Source organism: Notamacropus eugenii, chromosome 3 (assembly GCF_028372415.1).
Source record: "Notamacropus eugenii isolate mMacEug1 chromosome 3, mMacEug1.pri_v2, whole genome shotgun sequence".
NCBI classification, from domain to species: Eukaryota; Metazoa; Chordata; class Mammalia; order Diprotodontia; family Macropodidae; genus Notamacropus; species Notamacropus eugenii.
This window is the reverse complement of record NC_092874.1, coordinates 151,916,943-151,934,678: the sequence shown is the minus strand read 5'-3', so window position 1 is coordinate 151,934,678 and position 17,736 is coordinate 151,916,943. Positions and strand designations below refer to the sequence as shown.

Below are 17,736 nucleotides of genomic sequence, written 5' to 3'. Positions count from 1 at the left end.
ACTGATAGGGCTCCATGAACTCTCCATTAAAGAGGTAGGACTTACAGGCCTTTGTACTAGCTACCTTTTCTGGTTCCTTTCTTTCCCCAGTGACTTCCCTCTGAATTACCTTCAATTTATACTGTATATCTTGTGTGTGTGTGTGTGTGTGTGTGTGTGTGTGTGTGTGTATGTACACATACAACACATCTCTCTCTAAATATACATACATATATATGTATATGATTTACATGCCATATCCCTCCATTAGATTGTGAGATCCTATAATGCTGATACCGTCTTTTTGCCTTTATTTCTTAATGCGTAGCATAGTACCTGACTCGGAGTGTTTAATTGCACCGTCATCAACAAGAAGTTTGATTCATTTTGATTTGTCATTCAGCTTTGCTCCTCACCGCCTCCTCATACCCTTAACAGCCTCTCCCCTCTGATTGGAGGGACAATAACACCTCCCTTTATAGAGGGCTCAGCATGTTCTAGTTAACTTCATTCTCTACCCATTGCTCTGCTTGATGCAGGCTCCCAAACATCATGTGTGTTGTCTTCCTCAGTTTGAATAGAAACTCCTGGAGGGCAGGGACTGTCTTTTTCTCATTTGTGTCCCCAGTACTTAGCATAGTGCCTGGCACACAGGCAGTGCTTCTTAAATATTTATCGACTATTTACTAATAAAGACTCATTGACTGACTACTCTATGCTTTTACGAGGCCCTATGCAACCTGAAGCTACCATCCATCCATTCATCAAACATTAAATACTTGGTCCATATAACAAACTGTGGTGAACAAGAGACTGAGATACAAAAGATAAAGAAGATGTTTTCAGTCCTCAAGGAGAATAAAATCTGGCTAGCTCCATTATCCAACATTTCTTCAGATAAGAAAGGATGGACCCAAAATGGTTAAGAGGAAATTGAAACCTAAAACAGGTGAGTAGATAGCAGCAGAACACCAATCAGTTGTAAATGAACTCAAATCACCTGACCCGGATAAATTGCAACATGAAGGATACTGAAAGAACTTGCACATATGATCAGAGGATTAGTAGAGCTGCATCTGAATCGACAATGGGCAAGCATTGTATTGGTTTTTAAAAGGGTAAGAAGATGGATTCTTCAGACTATAGACATAATGAGCTTGATCTCTCATTAGGATAGTGGGTAGGAAGTCAGATTGAGAGGAGTGAAATGTGAGGAGGCAGTGATCAAGACGGGATAGTAAGTGCAGATAGATGGCTTTATCTTGGAAAGGAAGAAGAGATATATAGGGTGATATCTTGAGGGCATGGCAGGGTTAGGGGAAGGTTTTTTTAAAGGAGAAATTAAAAATGGAGGAAGTGACAGAGAGAAACAGAAACTGAGACAGAGATACAGAGAGACTGATAAAAGTGGCAAGTTCACAAAGAAGGAGATGGGATCTGGGGCTCAAACAGAGAGACTGGCTTCTTGCTCCGACAAAAGGTCAGAGAATTAGTGAACATGTAGTAGAGTTTTGATATGTAGAGAAGAGAGAACTCAGAGGATGGCCTCTATTGTCCTCCTGAAGTGAAAGTAAAGGTCCTCTTCTGAGAGGCATAGAAAGCTTGAGGAGAGAGGTTTGGAGTTTCTCTGGGAAATGTGATGTTTTAGGGATGAAGAAAAGGGTATGAAAGGGAAATCGAAAGTAATTTGTGGTACTCAAATATCAGACTAAAGAATTTTTGCTACTAAGACCTAAGTGGGTAGGACTCTAATGCATAAGGACATTGAATAAACTAAATCAGAAATTACCAATTTCCATAGCAATTGTATTGAACAAGACCCCATTCTTGTTAGCTACCAACTTAGTAACAATTTTGATGCTATTATTTGTATATTTAGAATGTGTATCACATACATATTAGCTGTTCCTCATAAGCCAAAGGGATGTGTTATCAGCTATGTTTTATGATTCAGATCTTATTTTTCTGGAGATTCTTTAAAATTATTTTGCATTGTGAATTTAATCATCAGCACATACAAATATTTCCATATATAAAGAATAAAAAAAGATTGTGTGAACCCGCATTGTTGCTCAGTTGTGACCCATTTGGAGTTTTCTTGGCAAACAAACTGGAATGGCTTGCCATTTCCTTCTCCAGCTGATTTTACTAATGAGGAAATCAAAGCAAACGGAGTGAAATGACTTGCCCAGGGTCATACAGCTAGTGTCTGAGGCCAGATTTGAACTCAGGAAAATGAATTTTCCTGACTTCAGGCCTAGTACTCTATCCACTGCACCACATAGCTGCCCAAAGCCACCTGGCTTCAAAAATACCTTCAAAAATACATGTATCAAATATAAAAACTTAGTCTTGAAATTGCCCTGTCTCTCTGAACTTTGTTTTCTTCTGTTCATTTTTAAATATTTTATTGATGTCCTTTAGTTTTTTCTTTGCATCTCTATAACTACCAACTAATCTCCCCCTGCCAAAAAAACCTTCCCTTTGTAATGAATAAGTATAGGTAAGAAAAACCAACATACTAGTCATGTTTGAAAACATAGGTTTGTAGAGACTTTTCATATGTATTGTTTCAATGGTATAGAAAAGTGGCTTAGCTCAGAAGGCACTAGGTGCTAATTCTTCATCATGTAATCTTAAGCAGCCTTGACGTTTTCTGAAAAGCAAAAGAGGACTTAGAAAAACTGAAGCATGCTTTGAATTTTTTAAATGAAAGAATTAGGGTAGGGAAAAAAAACACATGTTTTTGTGTTTTTTTTGTCATTTGTTGCCAACTGCCAGTAATGTACATTCTGAACACTTTTAAAAATGAGCAGTTTTCATCATGTCCTAGCAAATGATGAGACTTTTAGGTGAAGGGGGTGGTTCACAGCATTCTTTTGCTTCCCAAGCAGTGTGACTTGGAAGTGACCATTGATAAAGGCTTTTCACTGCCCAGGGACTCTTGCATGGGCAATCACTTTTAAATTTTGCTACGTAAATTCTTCCAAAGGTCTGAAGATCAGCATGTTCATTCTCCTTCAGAAACTTCAGTAGTGTAGAAGTGAAATGAAACATATGCAAGTCTGAATTTCAAAAGATGTTCATGAATAAAGATGTTTGTTTCCAAGTAATCTGCACTGCTCTTCATATCAGCAACTAATGGTCTTTAATCAGCAGTTAAAAAAAAAGATCATCTTGCGAGTGCCTTTTTTTCTTTTTAAAGAAATCTGATTGCTGATTATTAGAGTACTACATAACTCAAGCAAGTCAGAAAGTAGGGAGAAGACTGAAGGGTGAGCTTTTGGCCAATGGAAATTCAGAAGGCAACAACCACTCAACATGTGCTCCTGAGTATAATCTTAAAATTCTGCTTTAGGAGAGCTTTAGGAGAGTCTGATTGCTTAAGGAATTCAGTAAATGATCACTGCAGAAAAAGGAGGAATTTTGCAAGCTCAGCTCCTGGAACATATATATATTTATTTGGAATACACATCTGTGTGTATGCATGTGTACACAAATACATGCACACATATAATTGATAGTGTGGTATAATGGATATAGAACATGTCTAGAAGGCAGGAAGGCCTGGGTTCAGTTCCTGCCTCTGACAAATACTTGCTGTAACCCTGGGCAAGTCTTGGTGCTCCAGGCCAGTGGGATCAAACTCAAATAGAAAGAGGGCCACTAAACTGTACATAAGGATCCCTGCAGTCCACATATTGATTTAGGAAACCAGATGAACAGCATTTATTTTATTGTATTTTTATTTTTGTTAAACATTTCTCAGTTACATTTTAATCTATTTTGGCCTATACTTGGGAGTGCTATGGGTTGGGTCTATCAATCTATACTCAATAAGTTACAGAGAAGGTACTGACTTTTATTTTGAAGTTTTTCTTTTCTTTTCTTTTTGTTCTTATATAAAATAACATATTTATTTATTCAGAAACACAGTCAAGGAGTGAGGTATGCCAAATATATGTCCAGTTAAATAAAGGATGCCTATGTCTTTATATACCAGAGAGTTTTTTATTCCAACTATTTTGGATGGAAATCTTTCTAGAGTGTATCATACATTGTCCTGCTTTCTTAAACAGAGTAATTCAAACATAATCTAATGTTTTCTTCAAAGTTCATCATAAAGATGATTTATATATTGTTTTATCATTTTCAGTCATGTTGAACTCTTCTTGATCCCTTTCAGGCTTTTCTTTTTTCCTTTTTTAAAAAATATATATTTTTCAGTTTTCCACATTCACTTCCACAAGAATTTGAATTCCAAATTTTCTCCCCATCTCTCCCCAACCCCACCCCAGCATATTATGTACCCCACTCACCCCTTCCTCTAGTCTATCCTCCCTTTTATCAACCCCACTTCTTCTATCCCCCTCCCCTCTATTTTTTTGTAGGGCAAAATAGATTTCTATACCCCATTGCCTGTGTATCATTTCCCAGTTGCATGCAAAAACAATTTTTAACATTCATATTTAAAACTTTGAGATCCATATTCTCTCCCTTCCTCCCTCCCCACCTGCCCTCATTGAGGAAGCAAGCAATAAGTCATACATGTGTAGCCATGCAAAACACTTCTATAATGGTTATGGTGCAAAAGACTAACCACATTTCCCTCTGTCCTATCCAGCTCTCCATTTAATCCATTCTCTCCCTTGACCTGTCCTCTCACAGTAGTATTTGCTTCTGATTATCCCTTTCCCCATTTCGCTGTCCCTTCTATTATCTTCCCTCTCCTATCCACTCCCCTTCTGCCTTCCTGCAGGATAAAATAGATTTCCATACGCAACTGACTGTGTGTTATTCCTTCCTTAAGCCAAATCCTATGACAGTAAGGCTCACTTATTCTCTTTCATCTCTTCTCTTTTCCCCTCCATTGTAAAATCTCTTTCTTGCCCCTTTTATGTGAGATGATTTGCTACATTCTACCTCTCTCTTTCTGTTTCTCCTAGTACATTCCACTCAACAGTAAATTTTATTTTTTAGGTATTGTCCTTTCATATTCAGCTCACCCTGTGCCCTCTGTCTACGTATGTATGTGTGTATGTCTGTGTGTGTGTGTGTGTGTGTGTGTGTATACACACACACAAATATATATAAAATATAATACAATACTTATGTGTAATACATTTATACATACATACGTAATACATCCTTGTATATATAAATACATATACATACACACATATAATATACATATATACCCATACATATCTATATCTAGATATCTATTCTCTCTAACTACCCTAATACTGAGGAAGGTCTCATGAATTACAAATATCATATTTCCATGTAGGAATGTAAGCCGTTCAACTTTAATGGGTTCCTTAAGGCTTCTCTTTCCTGTTTACCTTTTCATGCTTCTCTTGATTCTTGTATTTGAAAGTAAAATTTTCTATTCAGTTCTGGTCTTTTCAACAAGAATGCTTGGAAGTCTTCTGTTTCGTTGAAATTCTATTTTTTTTCGCCTGAAGTATTATACTCAGTTTTGCTGGATAGGTGATCCTTGGTTTTAATCCTAGCTCAATTGACCTCTGGAATATCATACTCCAAGCCCTTTGATCCCTTAGTGTAGAAGCTGCTAAATTCTATGTTGTCCTGATTGTATTTCCATAATATGTGAATTGTTTCTTTCTGGCTGCTTGCAATATTTTCTACTTGACCAGTGAATTCTGGAACTTGGCTACAATATTCCTAGGAGTTTTCCTTTTGGGGTCTCCTTCATGAGGTAATCAGTCAATTCTTTCCATTCCTATTTTATCCTCTGGTTCTAGAATATCAGGACAGTTTTCCTTGATGATTTCTTGGAAGATGATGTGTAGACTCCTTTTTTTATCATGGTTGTCAGGTAGACTAATAATTTTTAAATTATCTCTCCTGGATCTATTTTCCAGGTCAGTTGTTTTTCCCATGAGATATTTCACATTGTCTTCTATTTTTCATTCTTTTGGTTTTGTTTTATAATTTCTTGATTTCTCATAAAGTCATTAGCTTCCATCTGCTCCATTCTAATTTTTAAAGAATTATTTTCTTCAGTGAGCTTTTGGACCTCCTTTTGCATTTGGCCAATTCTGCTTTTTAAGGCATTCTTCTCCTTATTGGATTTTTAGGCTTCTTTTGCCATTTGGGTTAGTCTATTTTTAAACGTGTTATTTTCTTCAGCATTTTTTGGGATCTCCTTTAGCAAGCTATTGACTTGTTTTTCATGATTTTCTTGCATCACTCTCATTTATTTCTCTTCCCAATTTTTGCTCTACTTCTCTTACTTGATTTTCAAAATCATTTTTGAGCTTTTCCATGGCCTGAGACCAATTCATATGTTTTTGGGAGGCTTTGGATATAGGAGCCTTGATCTTGCTGTCTTCCTCCAGTTGTATGCTTTAGTCTTCCTCTAATTGTATGCTTTGATCTTCCTCATATGAAAGGATGGAATAAAATACCTTTTCACCAAGAAAGTAATCCTCTATAGTCTTTAATTTTTCCCCTTTTTGGGCATTTTCCCAACCAATTACTTGACTTTCAAATCCTTTGTCAAGTGGAAGGTATACTACCCCAGGCTTCAGAGGTTTTGTGCAGCTGTTCTCTGAGATATCTCTAGGGACCTGTAAGTTTTCAGTTCCTCCAAAGTGGCATAGTCAAGGGAGAGGTGTTTACTCCCACCTGGCCTGCACTCTGGTCTGTGAGCAATAATAAGCACTCTTTACAGCCCTGGAACTGTGAGTAGAATTCCCTCTCTGCAGCTGCCACCAGCTCAGCCATGCCAGAGTTCTTTCTCATCCCAGGACCGCCACTCAGGACTGAAACCCAGATGGGTAGCTTGATTCCCTCAGGATCTGTAGGCTGAGAGTTCCAGAAGTGACCTTTGAAACTGTCCTTGGCATTTGTGGGTTGAGAAATCTGGAAACTGCAACAGCTGCCCTTGATTCAGCACCCTGAAGCCTGCTCCAGTCCCATCTGTGCTGGCCTACACTGGGCTCCACTCCTCTCTGAGGGAGGTGCGATAGACCCTTCCTGTTGACCTGGCAGGCTATCTTGGGCTGGAAATCTGTTTCACTCTGTCTTTCTGTAGCTTTCTGCTGCTCTAGGATTTATTTAGCATCATTTTTGTAGGGATTTTAAGGGATTTGTGGAGAGAGCCTGAGCCGATTTGTGCTTCTACTCCACCATCCTGGCTCCACCCACCTTGAAGTTTTTCAACTAGGTGTTCTAATACCACTGAATTAACAGGTTCAGTCCTTATCTATGTATGTGAATGTGTATGTGTGTGTGTGTATATACATTATAATGTAACATATAATAATACATGATGTATTATTTTTAGACATATAATTGTTCTGCCACATAGAGAAAACACTCTTTTCATAATACTTGCCTAGACTTCAAAAGTGGAATGATCAGACAACTTATTTAGTATGGTATGGTAAGGATTTCTTCAGTGTATGGCTTGGACTAGTTGGTCACTAAGGTCCCTTCTACCTCCCAAATTCTGTGATTTCCATTTTCTTCAACAAAATGGAAATTGTTTGAATGTCATGCCTTCATTTAAATAGCTCATTTATGTATAATTGCCACTCCCTAGTCATCCTTTATTGAGTTCTTAGATTGACTTTAAAAACCACATATATCAGATAACTAAACAATTTGTGGAACATGTATGTAATGGAATATTATTGTGCCATAAAAATGATGAGATAGACTTTTTCAGAGGAAACTGTGAAACCTTTGTGGACTTATGCAGAGTGAAGCAAGCATAACTAGAAGAGCCATGTAAGAATGATAATATTATAGTGAAAAACAACTTTGAAAGACTTTAGAACTCTAATCAGCTCAATGATGTACCACAAGTCCAATCAAATGAAGATAAAACTTGCCATTCACTTCTTGAGAAACATTTAAAACACATTTTCAGACATAGCTAATGGGGAATATTTTTTTTGGCCACTTTATGTAGCTATAAATTGAAGGTTTTTTTAAAATGGGGGTTTCTGCGGAGAGTGGGAGAGATGTATTAATATAAAATACTTGTTACTTGAAAAATAAAAATAATAAATTATTTAAAAATATGTCAGAAAAAGCAGTTTTTGTTAACCCCTCAGAGTGCAATGGAAATGCTATGGATAAATTCAAAGATGGGTGTGTATATACACATCATAGATAGATAAATGGATACACAGATAGCTATAGATATAGCCTTATGATGAGAGCTCTATCTGTTGGATCAATCAATCAAATACTTATTAAACACCCCCTATGTGTTAGGCATTGCTCTAAGTGCTAGGGATAAAAGCACAAAGCAGGAAAGGGTTCTTACAGGCAAACCGCTTATGTGCTAATACAGGTTTAGAAGTGACCTTGACTAACAGTGAGGCCTTTTGCTAATACGCCATTGTAATAACTAAATCACCTTGGGTAAAGACTAAGTAGATTGTATTTAAACTGAATTCCATTACCTAGTGAATACTGCTTTATAAAAATAGCAATATTCCTGTGTAAGTGCCATAAGTATGGATAGTCAACTGCTGATTATTTTTGTATAATTTAATTATTCTATGCAATTCAATGCCTATTTATTGAGCACTGATTCTGTGAATTACTTGAAGAAAGTTTTAACCCCAAACTCTTTTATTTCTGTCACTCAAGATACTTCTGGGACATCATCCTTCTCTTTCAACTAGTTTATATTAAGAGAATGGAAACATTTTAATATGAGCCCAGATAAAACATGATTAAAGAGAAATCCCCAAGTGCTGAAGTAAATATGGTACTTTCCCCAAATCAAATAATATATTCCAAACTCAATGATGAGAGTAACTCTTATTATGTATCATTTTACAGTTTTACAGACTGGTTTCCTCTTAGCAACCCTGTGATGTACACGGGGATTCTTGTATTATCTGTTGTTTGGATTATCTGTACCCTTATCCCCATCTCTCATGCCACTTTTTAAGAACTGACTCTATGTGTATAATTAATAACTATAAATATGTACTCTGTATTCCACAGCCAAACATTGAGGCAGATAACTAACACAGTGGACAAGAGCACAGGACTTACAGTCTGGAAGACCTGATTTAAAATCCAGTCTAAGATACTTACTAGCTGTTTGAACCTAAACAAATCACTTAACCTCTCTCAGCCTCAATTTCCTCCCCTGAAAAATACCAAAAATAATAATCCCTACATCCAAGGGTTATTGTGAAGATCAAGTGTATGTATGTATATGTGTGTGTGTGTGTGTATGTGTGTGCATGCATGTATACTAGCTTGGATTTGCATAGTACTTTTAAGGTTTGCAAAGCTCTCTATAAAGAAATCTACATAGATTAAAATATATAAATAAATTTATTATATATTATCTATAGAGAGCTTTGCAAACCTTAAAGTGCCATGTAAATTAGTAGATCTTATATATATGTAAATACGTATGTGTGCATATGTTTATATGTATATACATACATACACACACATATATGCCAGAAAAGAGAGAGAGGGAGAGAGACAGCAAAAGAGAGAGGGAATCCTTTGCAAACCTTAAATGTCTATTTCCAAAAGATGATTAGGGAAAAAGGATAAGAACCTAAATGTTCCAGATTTCTTTGTGGTGGCAAAGAACTGGAAATTGTGGGGATGCCCATCGATTGGGGAATGGCTAAACAAGTTGTGATATATGATAGTGATGGAATAGTACTGTACTATAAGAAATGATGTGCTCAATGATCTTCAAAAACCATGGAAAGACATACATGAAATAATGAATGAAATAAGCAGAACCAAGAGAATAACAATATTATTTTAAGAAAGATTTTGAGTGAATAAGTTATTTTGACTATTATAGATACCCAAATTAACTATAAAGGACATATGAAGAAAGATGCTATCTGCATCCAGAGAAAGAACTGATAAATAGAAGAATGTATAGAATAATAATTTTGCATATATATGTTTGTGTCTAATGGTAGTTATGTCTAGGGTTAGGTAGGGAAGGGTAGAAAAAAATAGAAGAAAAAAGAAACATGTTATAATTTTGTTGTATATTTGAAAGGAATAGCAAATCATGCTTAGTAGATTAGCAGTTTCATGTACAATCATCTTTTTTTTTAATTGAACTGTGTTATAGAAATGCTTGTTTTATTCCATAAATATGTATTAATGTAAAAAAAGAGGAAAAGTACTATATATTCATATGTGTATGTGTGTGTGTGTGTGTATATATATATATATATATATATATGTATATATATATATATATTTGCCCAAGAATTTATAGATAAGGAAACTGTGATCCTGTGTAGTTGTTGGAATATAACACAAGCCTTAGTGGGATACTGCATCTTGTCATGTCAGGTAATAGCAACAGTACATGTCCATGAGAAGGAAAGTCCAGAATATTCTAAAACACTGCAGAACATGGAATAAAAGGAATTCTTCCTTCCAATAAGGTTGTGTTTGTTCATAAGCAAAGGAAGACAGTCTCCTTTGGCCCAGATGAGGATAAAGTTACCTAATATATTTTATCTTTGGTTGTACAAGTTATGCCAAGTCCACCAAGCTACAGTTATAGGAAGAGAGAGAACTTACGGATATGGAAACAAAAGGGATTTAAGCATTAAGTTAATTTCAGTAGGTGAATATGTTCTCCAGTTTCTTGTTTATCTGGAGAACCCAAAATAAAACATTTTCAAAAAAAGTCTGTTCCTAGGACAAACATATAATTTAAATAATTTATCCTAATACTAACTCTGCTTTAAGAAATGAATTCTAATAACCTCCAAAGAAATCCATAGATTATATCAGTTTGTCAGTCAGTAGCTACTACCCCTACCCCCTGCAACCTTGTGTAGAGTTCTATTTTGAGTTACTGCAAACAGGTGTAGACCTTTTTCTCTTCACTTTCCTCTTTAACACTCTCAGGTGCCACCAGGGGGTAGTAAGCAGATTGAGGTTGATTAGTTGTTGAAGCAGATTAGTAAGTATCACTGAGCAATCAGAAGATTTTTTATTTAGACCTGTGATTTCATTGTCATAAGGAAATTCCAGATGGGGAAAAGTACTTCAAGCAAGGCAGATCGGCATCTCCTCTCAATTTCTAGTACTAGCAAGAGGCCTAGGACACAGAAATAAGTAACTTGCCAGAGACACAGCCAGTGTTTGGGGACTTGAACTCAAGTGTTGTACTTTTTCCACTGTTTCAAAGCTGCCTTTTAGTCACTGGATAAAAACCACAAAACGGGATATAAGGCTGAATTCAAAGTATTTTTCAGGTTTTAACTGTCTGTTCATATAAAAGGCCAAGAATGTAATAAACTAGGCAGTTTTAGAAACCTTTCCTCATCCCTCGAGATTAGTTTTGTCTGAGTTCCTTTCCCCTGTCCACTCATCTATATGGGAACATGGAGAGGATTTGGAGTTGAGAAATGAGAGATCCTGGAACCCTGGCATATTTTAAGAAACGCTAGCTTTGAAGTTAGAACAGCAGAGTTCAAATCCTATCCTTAATGCTTGTTACCTGTATGTTAATTCACTCAACCAACCTGGTGTCATTTTCTCATCTGTAAAATAAGAGAGTTGGAATACATGATCTCTAAATTTCTTCTAGCTCTATGAATCATGATCCTATGAGTCCCCTACATGGACAGTGATTAGGTACAGTCTTACCTTCATAGATTTAAATTCCAGGGTGTAAGAAATGCTCATCATAAGTTGGCAGTTGAGGTTTCTGACCAACATCTTTGTTTCAAAAGTCAAGCTTGAGCCTGAGGGTGTGTTGGCTTCTTCCCAGAGTTGTTCTTCATGGACCTCGTTCTTTCTGTTATGGGAGTCTGGTACCTTATGTGTCTTCTCTCAAAGCTGGAGTCAGAAAAAAAAAGAAAAGAAACCCTCCTTTCCCTAGCTTTTACTCCTTCTACCTTCACCCTCCAGTAGGCAGCAATCATTACTTGTTATCAATGAGGAGACAAATGCTTACTTGAGCCCTGGGTTACAACAGTAAAGCTTCCCCTTGCTGCAAAATTAGATTGCACTGATTTCAAATATATTTTGTATTTTATTTATATGTTCATTATGTCTGTTTACATGAATATATAAGTTATATATTTATATACAAAATGTCTAAGTATATAATGTGTATATACATATATATATATATATATATACACACCACATGTTTATGGGGAGATAACAGGCATACATGTAAAAATGTACAAAATATATTAATGTAATATAATATTCATGTAATATGATTCATATGATATGAATAATTTTGTGCATTATTATATGTGTACCTGTTTCCCCCAAACCATATGATATATATAAAATATACATACCTTATTAATTATAGTATATTTCTGACAATTATGTATTTATATGAATATATTTTCTTCATTATTTATATATGCACTTGTGCATGAAAATAAAAAATAAAAGCTCCTTTGCTTAAATATTTGTTGATTGTTTGAAGAAAATTTCTTTGGACCATTCAAGAACTAATAGAGTGAAAGATAGATATGGAATAATGAAGGTATGGTACCTGTATTCTAGACAAAGGAGAATGAAATAGACAAGAAAGTGAGAAACTTTCTGCAAGTGTTGAGAAACAAGTCTCGGATGTGTAACTAACCTTTTATCTCCTACATGTGGAATCACAGAATGGGACCCTAAAAGGGCAAAGGTGCAAGATTTTTGCATATTGAATCAACCACATAGTAAAGGAACATCTAGGAAAAGATCAAAGAAAGTGTTAAAAGATATAGATCTTACAAGTACCCAATGGAGGAAGTCCCAGAGCTCCGGGTTCTAATCCCTGGTCTACTGTTGTCTTGCTTCCTAATTTAAGGAAATTACATCTGAACTCCCTTCAGGTCTCAGTTTCCCTAGTGTGGATTACATGATATCTAAGGTACTTTGTAGCTCTAACCATCTTCAGGATGATGTGTATGATTTTGTGATGGTTAGAAGTATATGTTGGCAGCTGCCAAATCACCAGTACTTTGAAAAGTCAAGGAGGGCTAAAGAGTTATGCTGGGTCAGGTCAGAAGCTGTCCATGGCTCCTTCTCACTATTTTTATCTGCATTGCTGTCCTCAGCAATGCTTTGACTTGTGTGAATTGTTACCAGAAAAAGAGTTTTGTTTTCCAGATTTCACTAAAAGCAGACAAAATGTTGCCTATATCTTTTGACATTGGCAAGATATAAAGGATAATTTATATTTCCTTAGTTAAATATCTGTTTTTTTCTTTTGTTCTATTTCTTCTTTCAAAACATGACTAATGTGGGAATATGTTTAATATGATTGTACATGGATAGCCTACATCAGATTGCATTTTGTTTTGCAGAGAGGGGGAAATTTAGAACTCAAAATCTTACAAAAGTGAATGTGGAAAACTAATAAATAAATAATTTCTAAAAAACCAAAAAAATTGTCTTGTAATTAGAAAAACTAAAATACTATTAAATTAAAAAAAATAAATTTCTACATCTGCTGTTTAGACTGTTTTGAAAAACGCCATGGTACTTTACTGCCAGGTAGTCCCTGGGACACATGGGAAGAGAAATGGATTTGAAGTTCAGTTCTATTTGCTACCTATATGGCCTTGGGCAACTCACTATCTCTCTGGGCTTCAGTTTCCTCACCTATAAAATGGGGGGTGTTTAGACTAGATGCCCTCTAGGGTCCTTTCCAGTTCTACATCTTTGATCTCATTATATTTTCCTCACCATTAGGTCACGGGGTGGAGCAAATGAAGGTATCTTTGCTGTGTCAGGCAGTATTCGTCATCCCACAGAACCCTGTTTCCATCTAACCCTGTTAAATTACATGCCTTTTTCTTTCCCTAGAAAATTCCCTCTTTCCCTAGAGATGCATTTTATCATCCCTACGAGTACCATGCCCAGAGCCCTGCTTGCCTCTAATGCCTAACTTCTCAGCCCTATTCATTTAGTCCCTTTGTCTTAGGGGAGGGAGGGAGGTTTGTTATATATTGCTTTGATAATGCTTTAATCATGGATTATGAGTTGCTCTACAGCTCCCTGAATGCTTTGGCAGGGGCTCTATATAAATAAAATTATTATTATTAAAGTCAATTAATCAGACACACAAATCACTTTTCAGTCTTTGGCAGGCCTCAAGCCCCGTGATGGAAGGCAGAATTATTTTTTTCCTCCATAGTTAGTGTGGCAACATTTTAGGGTGTCAGTGATGTGGAAATGTCACTCTTATAACACACTACCGGCAACTTGAATGAGATTCCAGCCCACAGGCAGAAATGAAGGCTGAATGCCTCCTCCTTTAGCCCATTAGCAAAAGTATAGAATGCTTTGATTAGCTGTGAACTAAGCTACCTAAGCAATGAGATCCATTTTTAAAAGAAGGCTGGCAAGGAGGATATGTAAATAATTTGGGAGGAACTTTAATTAAACATTAAAAAAAAGAGAAAAATTAAGACAAAATAGTTACTGAGAAGCACCTCTTGGTATGATTAGGATCTCTCAGCACTCTGGGTGTTTTTTTCTATACTCATAGGTGGTATAGTGGCTACTGAAGTTGACCTTAAAACCAGCAAAACCTGAGTTCTAGTTCTGCCTCTGAAATATACTGGCTGGTGACCTGGACGACTCAGTGCTATAGGTAAGATGATGACCTGCATTGGTAGAAGAGGGAGTTTCTGTCACTGGGATTTTCCTATCCAACGAAAATCACAGGTTCAGTCAATATCCCTTCAGAATAAAGTGGAAAAGAAGCTACCTTTGTTGGCACATTTCTTATTTTTATTAGTCAACTATTTCCAATGTCTTTTGGGGTTGAAGAGAAGGTCGAACAAGGGGGGCAAATGAGGTCACCAGTATTTTGAAAGAGACTTCCATTTTTTATTGATCCTTCTAACATCCCTGGGAAGTTGCAGTTTAGTCATGTCCGACTCTTCACGACCCCATGGACAAGTCCACAGGGTTTCCTTTTTTGACAAAGAGTTTGCTATTTCCTTCTCCAGTGTGTCCCCATTTTACACATGAGGAGCTGAGGCAAATAGGGGTCAAGTGACTTGCCCAGGGTCACACAGCTTAGTAAGTGTCAGAGGCTAGATTTGAACTCAGATCTTCCTGACTCCAGGCCCCATGTGTTCTATCTATCTACTGCACCACCTAGCTGCCCTGGAAGGTAGGTGCTGTTATGACAGTTTTACATTTTATAGTTGAGAAATCTGAGGCAGAAGTTAAGTGACTTGCCCAGGGTCACACAACTACTAAAAGTCTGAAGCGAAATCTGAGTTCAGGTCTTCCTGACTCAAGTCTCAGAGCTCTATCAACTGCCTCCACTAACATTTCAACTAATTCAACTAACAGTTTTAATTATCATCATTCTTATTGAAGGGTTTGATTTTCTCACTAACACTATCCAGAAGTAGCGCTGTAGTGTAATTCAATAGGATCAAACCTGCTGGCCACACATGGCCCACGACACTCCCAAATACTGCCAGAAATGGATTATAATGTAATTGGGAAATATTTAACAAAATTTTAAAAAACAGTAGAACACAGATAATATTAAATCTTATTTACTTTTTTGGCATGGAGAGACAATCAGGGTTAAGCGATTTGCCCAAGGTCACACAGTTAGTAACTGTCTGAGACCAAATTTGGTCCTCCTGACTCCAGGGCTGGTGCTCTATCTGCTGTACCACCTAGTTGCCCTATAATTTTAAAATTATATTTTAAAACTAAGTCAAGATGTAGCCCATAGGGATCCTGATTTACAGACTGGTGGCCAGTGTTTCTGAGTCTGACATCTCTGGTGTAATGGATAAAAGTTCCAGTCCTGCATCTGTCACTTAATAGTCATGTGAACTGCACAAGTCTCTTGACCTCTCTTAGTGTTTCTTCATGTATAAAATGAGGGGGTTGGTTAGCTCTAAATCTTGGATCCTACAAAGCTGAAGAAAATTAAGTGTCTTTCTCAAGATCACAAGGCAGTTGGTGATGGGCATATTAGTCCAGAGCAGAGCAGGTAGTCTTACGGCAGAGATTGAGATATTGAAGTGGTTTGCCTTCTTTCTCCAGATAATTTTACAGATGAAGTTACTGAGGCAAACAAGGTGAAATGATTTGCCCAAGGTCACACAACTGGTAAGTATCTGAGGCCACATTTGAAATCAGGATGATGAGAATTCCTAATTTCAGACCTGGTACTCTATCCACTGGACAAATTAGCAGACCACTGGTTATCATTAGAATGAAGAAATATGGTAGAAAGGGCGAGATGGGGGGGGGTAGGGAGGGGTGTCTGGCATTATAGAAAGAAGAAAGGTTAACTGGGATGGGATGGTAGGACAAATAAGAGAAGTCTAATTTATTTTTATTAATCTTATTTTAGTTTCTTATTATCTATTATTATAACATAACATATTTTATTGGGTCATATATTATGTTATATTGCATTGTATTATTATTATATTATGCTATGTTATATTATATTATATTATGCCCTGTCTGTGAGCTAAATGAGTCTGGTTCATATATCTGTGAAACCCATGCATATGTTCAGTCAGAGCTGTTAGGCTGGAGTGGACAGAGGTCCAGATTTATCTTGTCTGGAGAAACTTCTTTCCTTCCTAGAAAAACCCTAAAAGGTGGTTTGTAGTGATTGCCTGTCCACTCAGAGGATGCCAGAGGCCCCCATTATGTTCAGGATAAATAAAAGACCATTTGAAACACCAGCCAGAGCACTTGGCCTCTAGCCTCAACCAAATGCCAACCACAATCCAAACTGTATTTCTTTTTCATCTGATTCTGACAAGGTGGTTTCCGTATCTTACCCACCCACAGCCTGGCTCAATGGAAGGCATGTATGAGAGCAAACTGGCTGATGCTCAATTCAGACAATCAATTTAGCACAGGCCATGATTCCTATCCGATTCTCTCCCTCCCACAGGGTTTGCTCCTAGACCACCCCCAGGGTAGATTTTTGCAATATACTGTAGGTGGGGCTGTCTTCTAAGATGCTGCAACTTGTAACTGACATCAATGGCAGCAGTGTGTTAAATAGGTCAACCTCACTTAGCTGCATGCTCATTTAACATGAAACTAAAACAGGCGGTGTTCTGATTTACATATTGGATGTTGACTGCTCCAATAGCCTGCTGGCTATGTCAACACTTACAAGTCTCAGGTAAGAGGTGTTAGAATATTTTATTATTAATTAGTCAGATGCTAGGCTCCACTAGCCTGGTGGGGGAAGGGGGAACATGAACGCCCCGCTGCAGGTCCTAAAAGGGCTTTAATATCTGTATTACTAACAGGTAAAGGTCAGGACCCATTTAAATGTCTGATAAAAAATCATCTCCCTGTGCCTGCTAGCTGGGGAGTTCTGATAAACACCTGGATTATGGGTATAAGCATATAAGACTTTCAAGTCTCTTGGAGAAGGTACAAACCCCCTTTATTAAGTCTGTGCTATCTTTGAATAAAATGTGCTTTTATGTAAGTATAACATCATGTGTGTTATCGGTCTTTTTGGCTAACCTCTTGCAGGAAGTGCAGGAGAGAATTAATTGCATCTAAAAGGGCCAACGGTCAAACATTTTTAAGTACCTACTACAAAGCAAAGTGGATGGACATCTGTAGTGAAGACATGGGCTTGAGTCTAAACTCTGACATATACTGGCTTGTGTGACCCTGGGTAAGTCACAACCTGTCAATGCTACTGGCCACTCTTAAAGACTAAGGTGCTGATCTGCATTGACAGATACTTTCCTCACTGGGCCTTCATTAAAC

The 17,736-nt window shown here is 37.0% G+C and overlaps 1 long non-coding RNA gene across 1 annotated transcript in view; it reads left to right on the top strand.

Annotated features, from left to right (window-relative positions):
• Positions 1-956: 956 nt before the first annotated feature.
• The window catches only part of LOC140533434 (uncharacterized), a 33,961-nt gene continuing 17,181 nt past the window's right edge, over positions 957-17,736 (top strand). Inside the window, exons 1-4 of the long non-coding RNA XR_011976919.1 lie at positions 957-1,097; positions 14,492-14,596; positions 16,024-16,089; positions 17,494-17,641. This is a non-coding gene — a long non-coding RNA (uncharacterized lncRNA). The remainder of the gene's footprint in view (positions 1,098-14,491; positions 14,597-16,023; positions 16,090-17,493; positions 17,642-17,736) is intronic.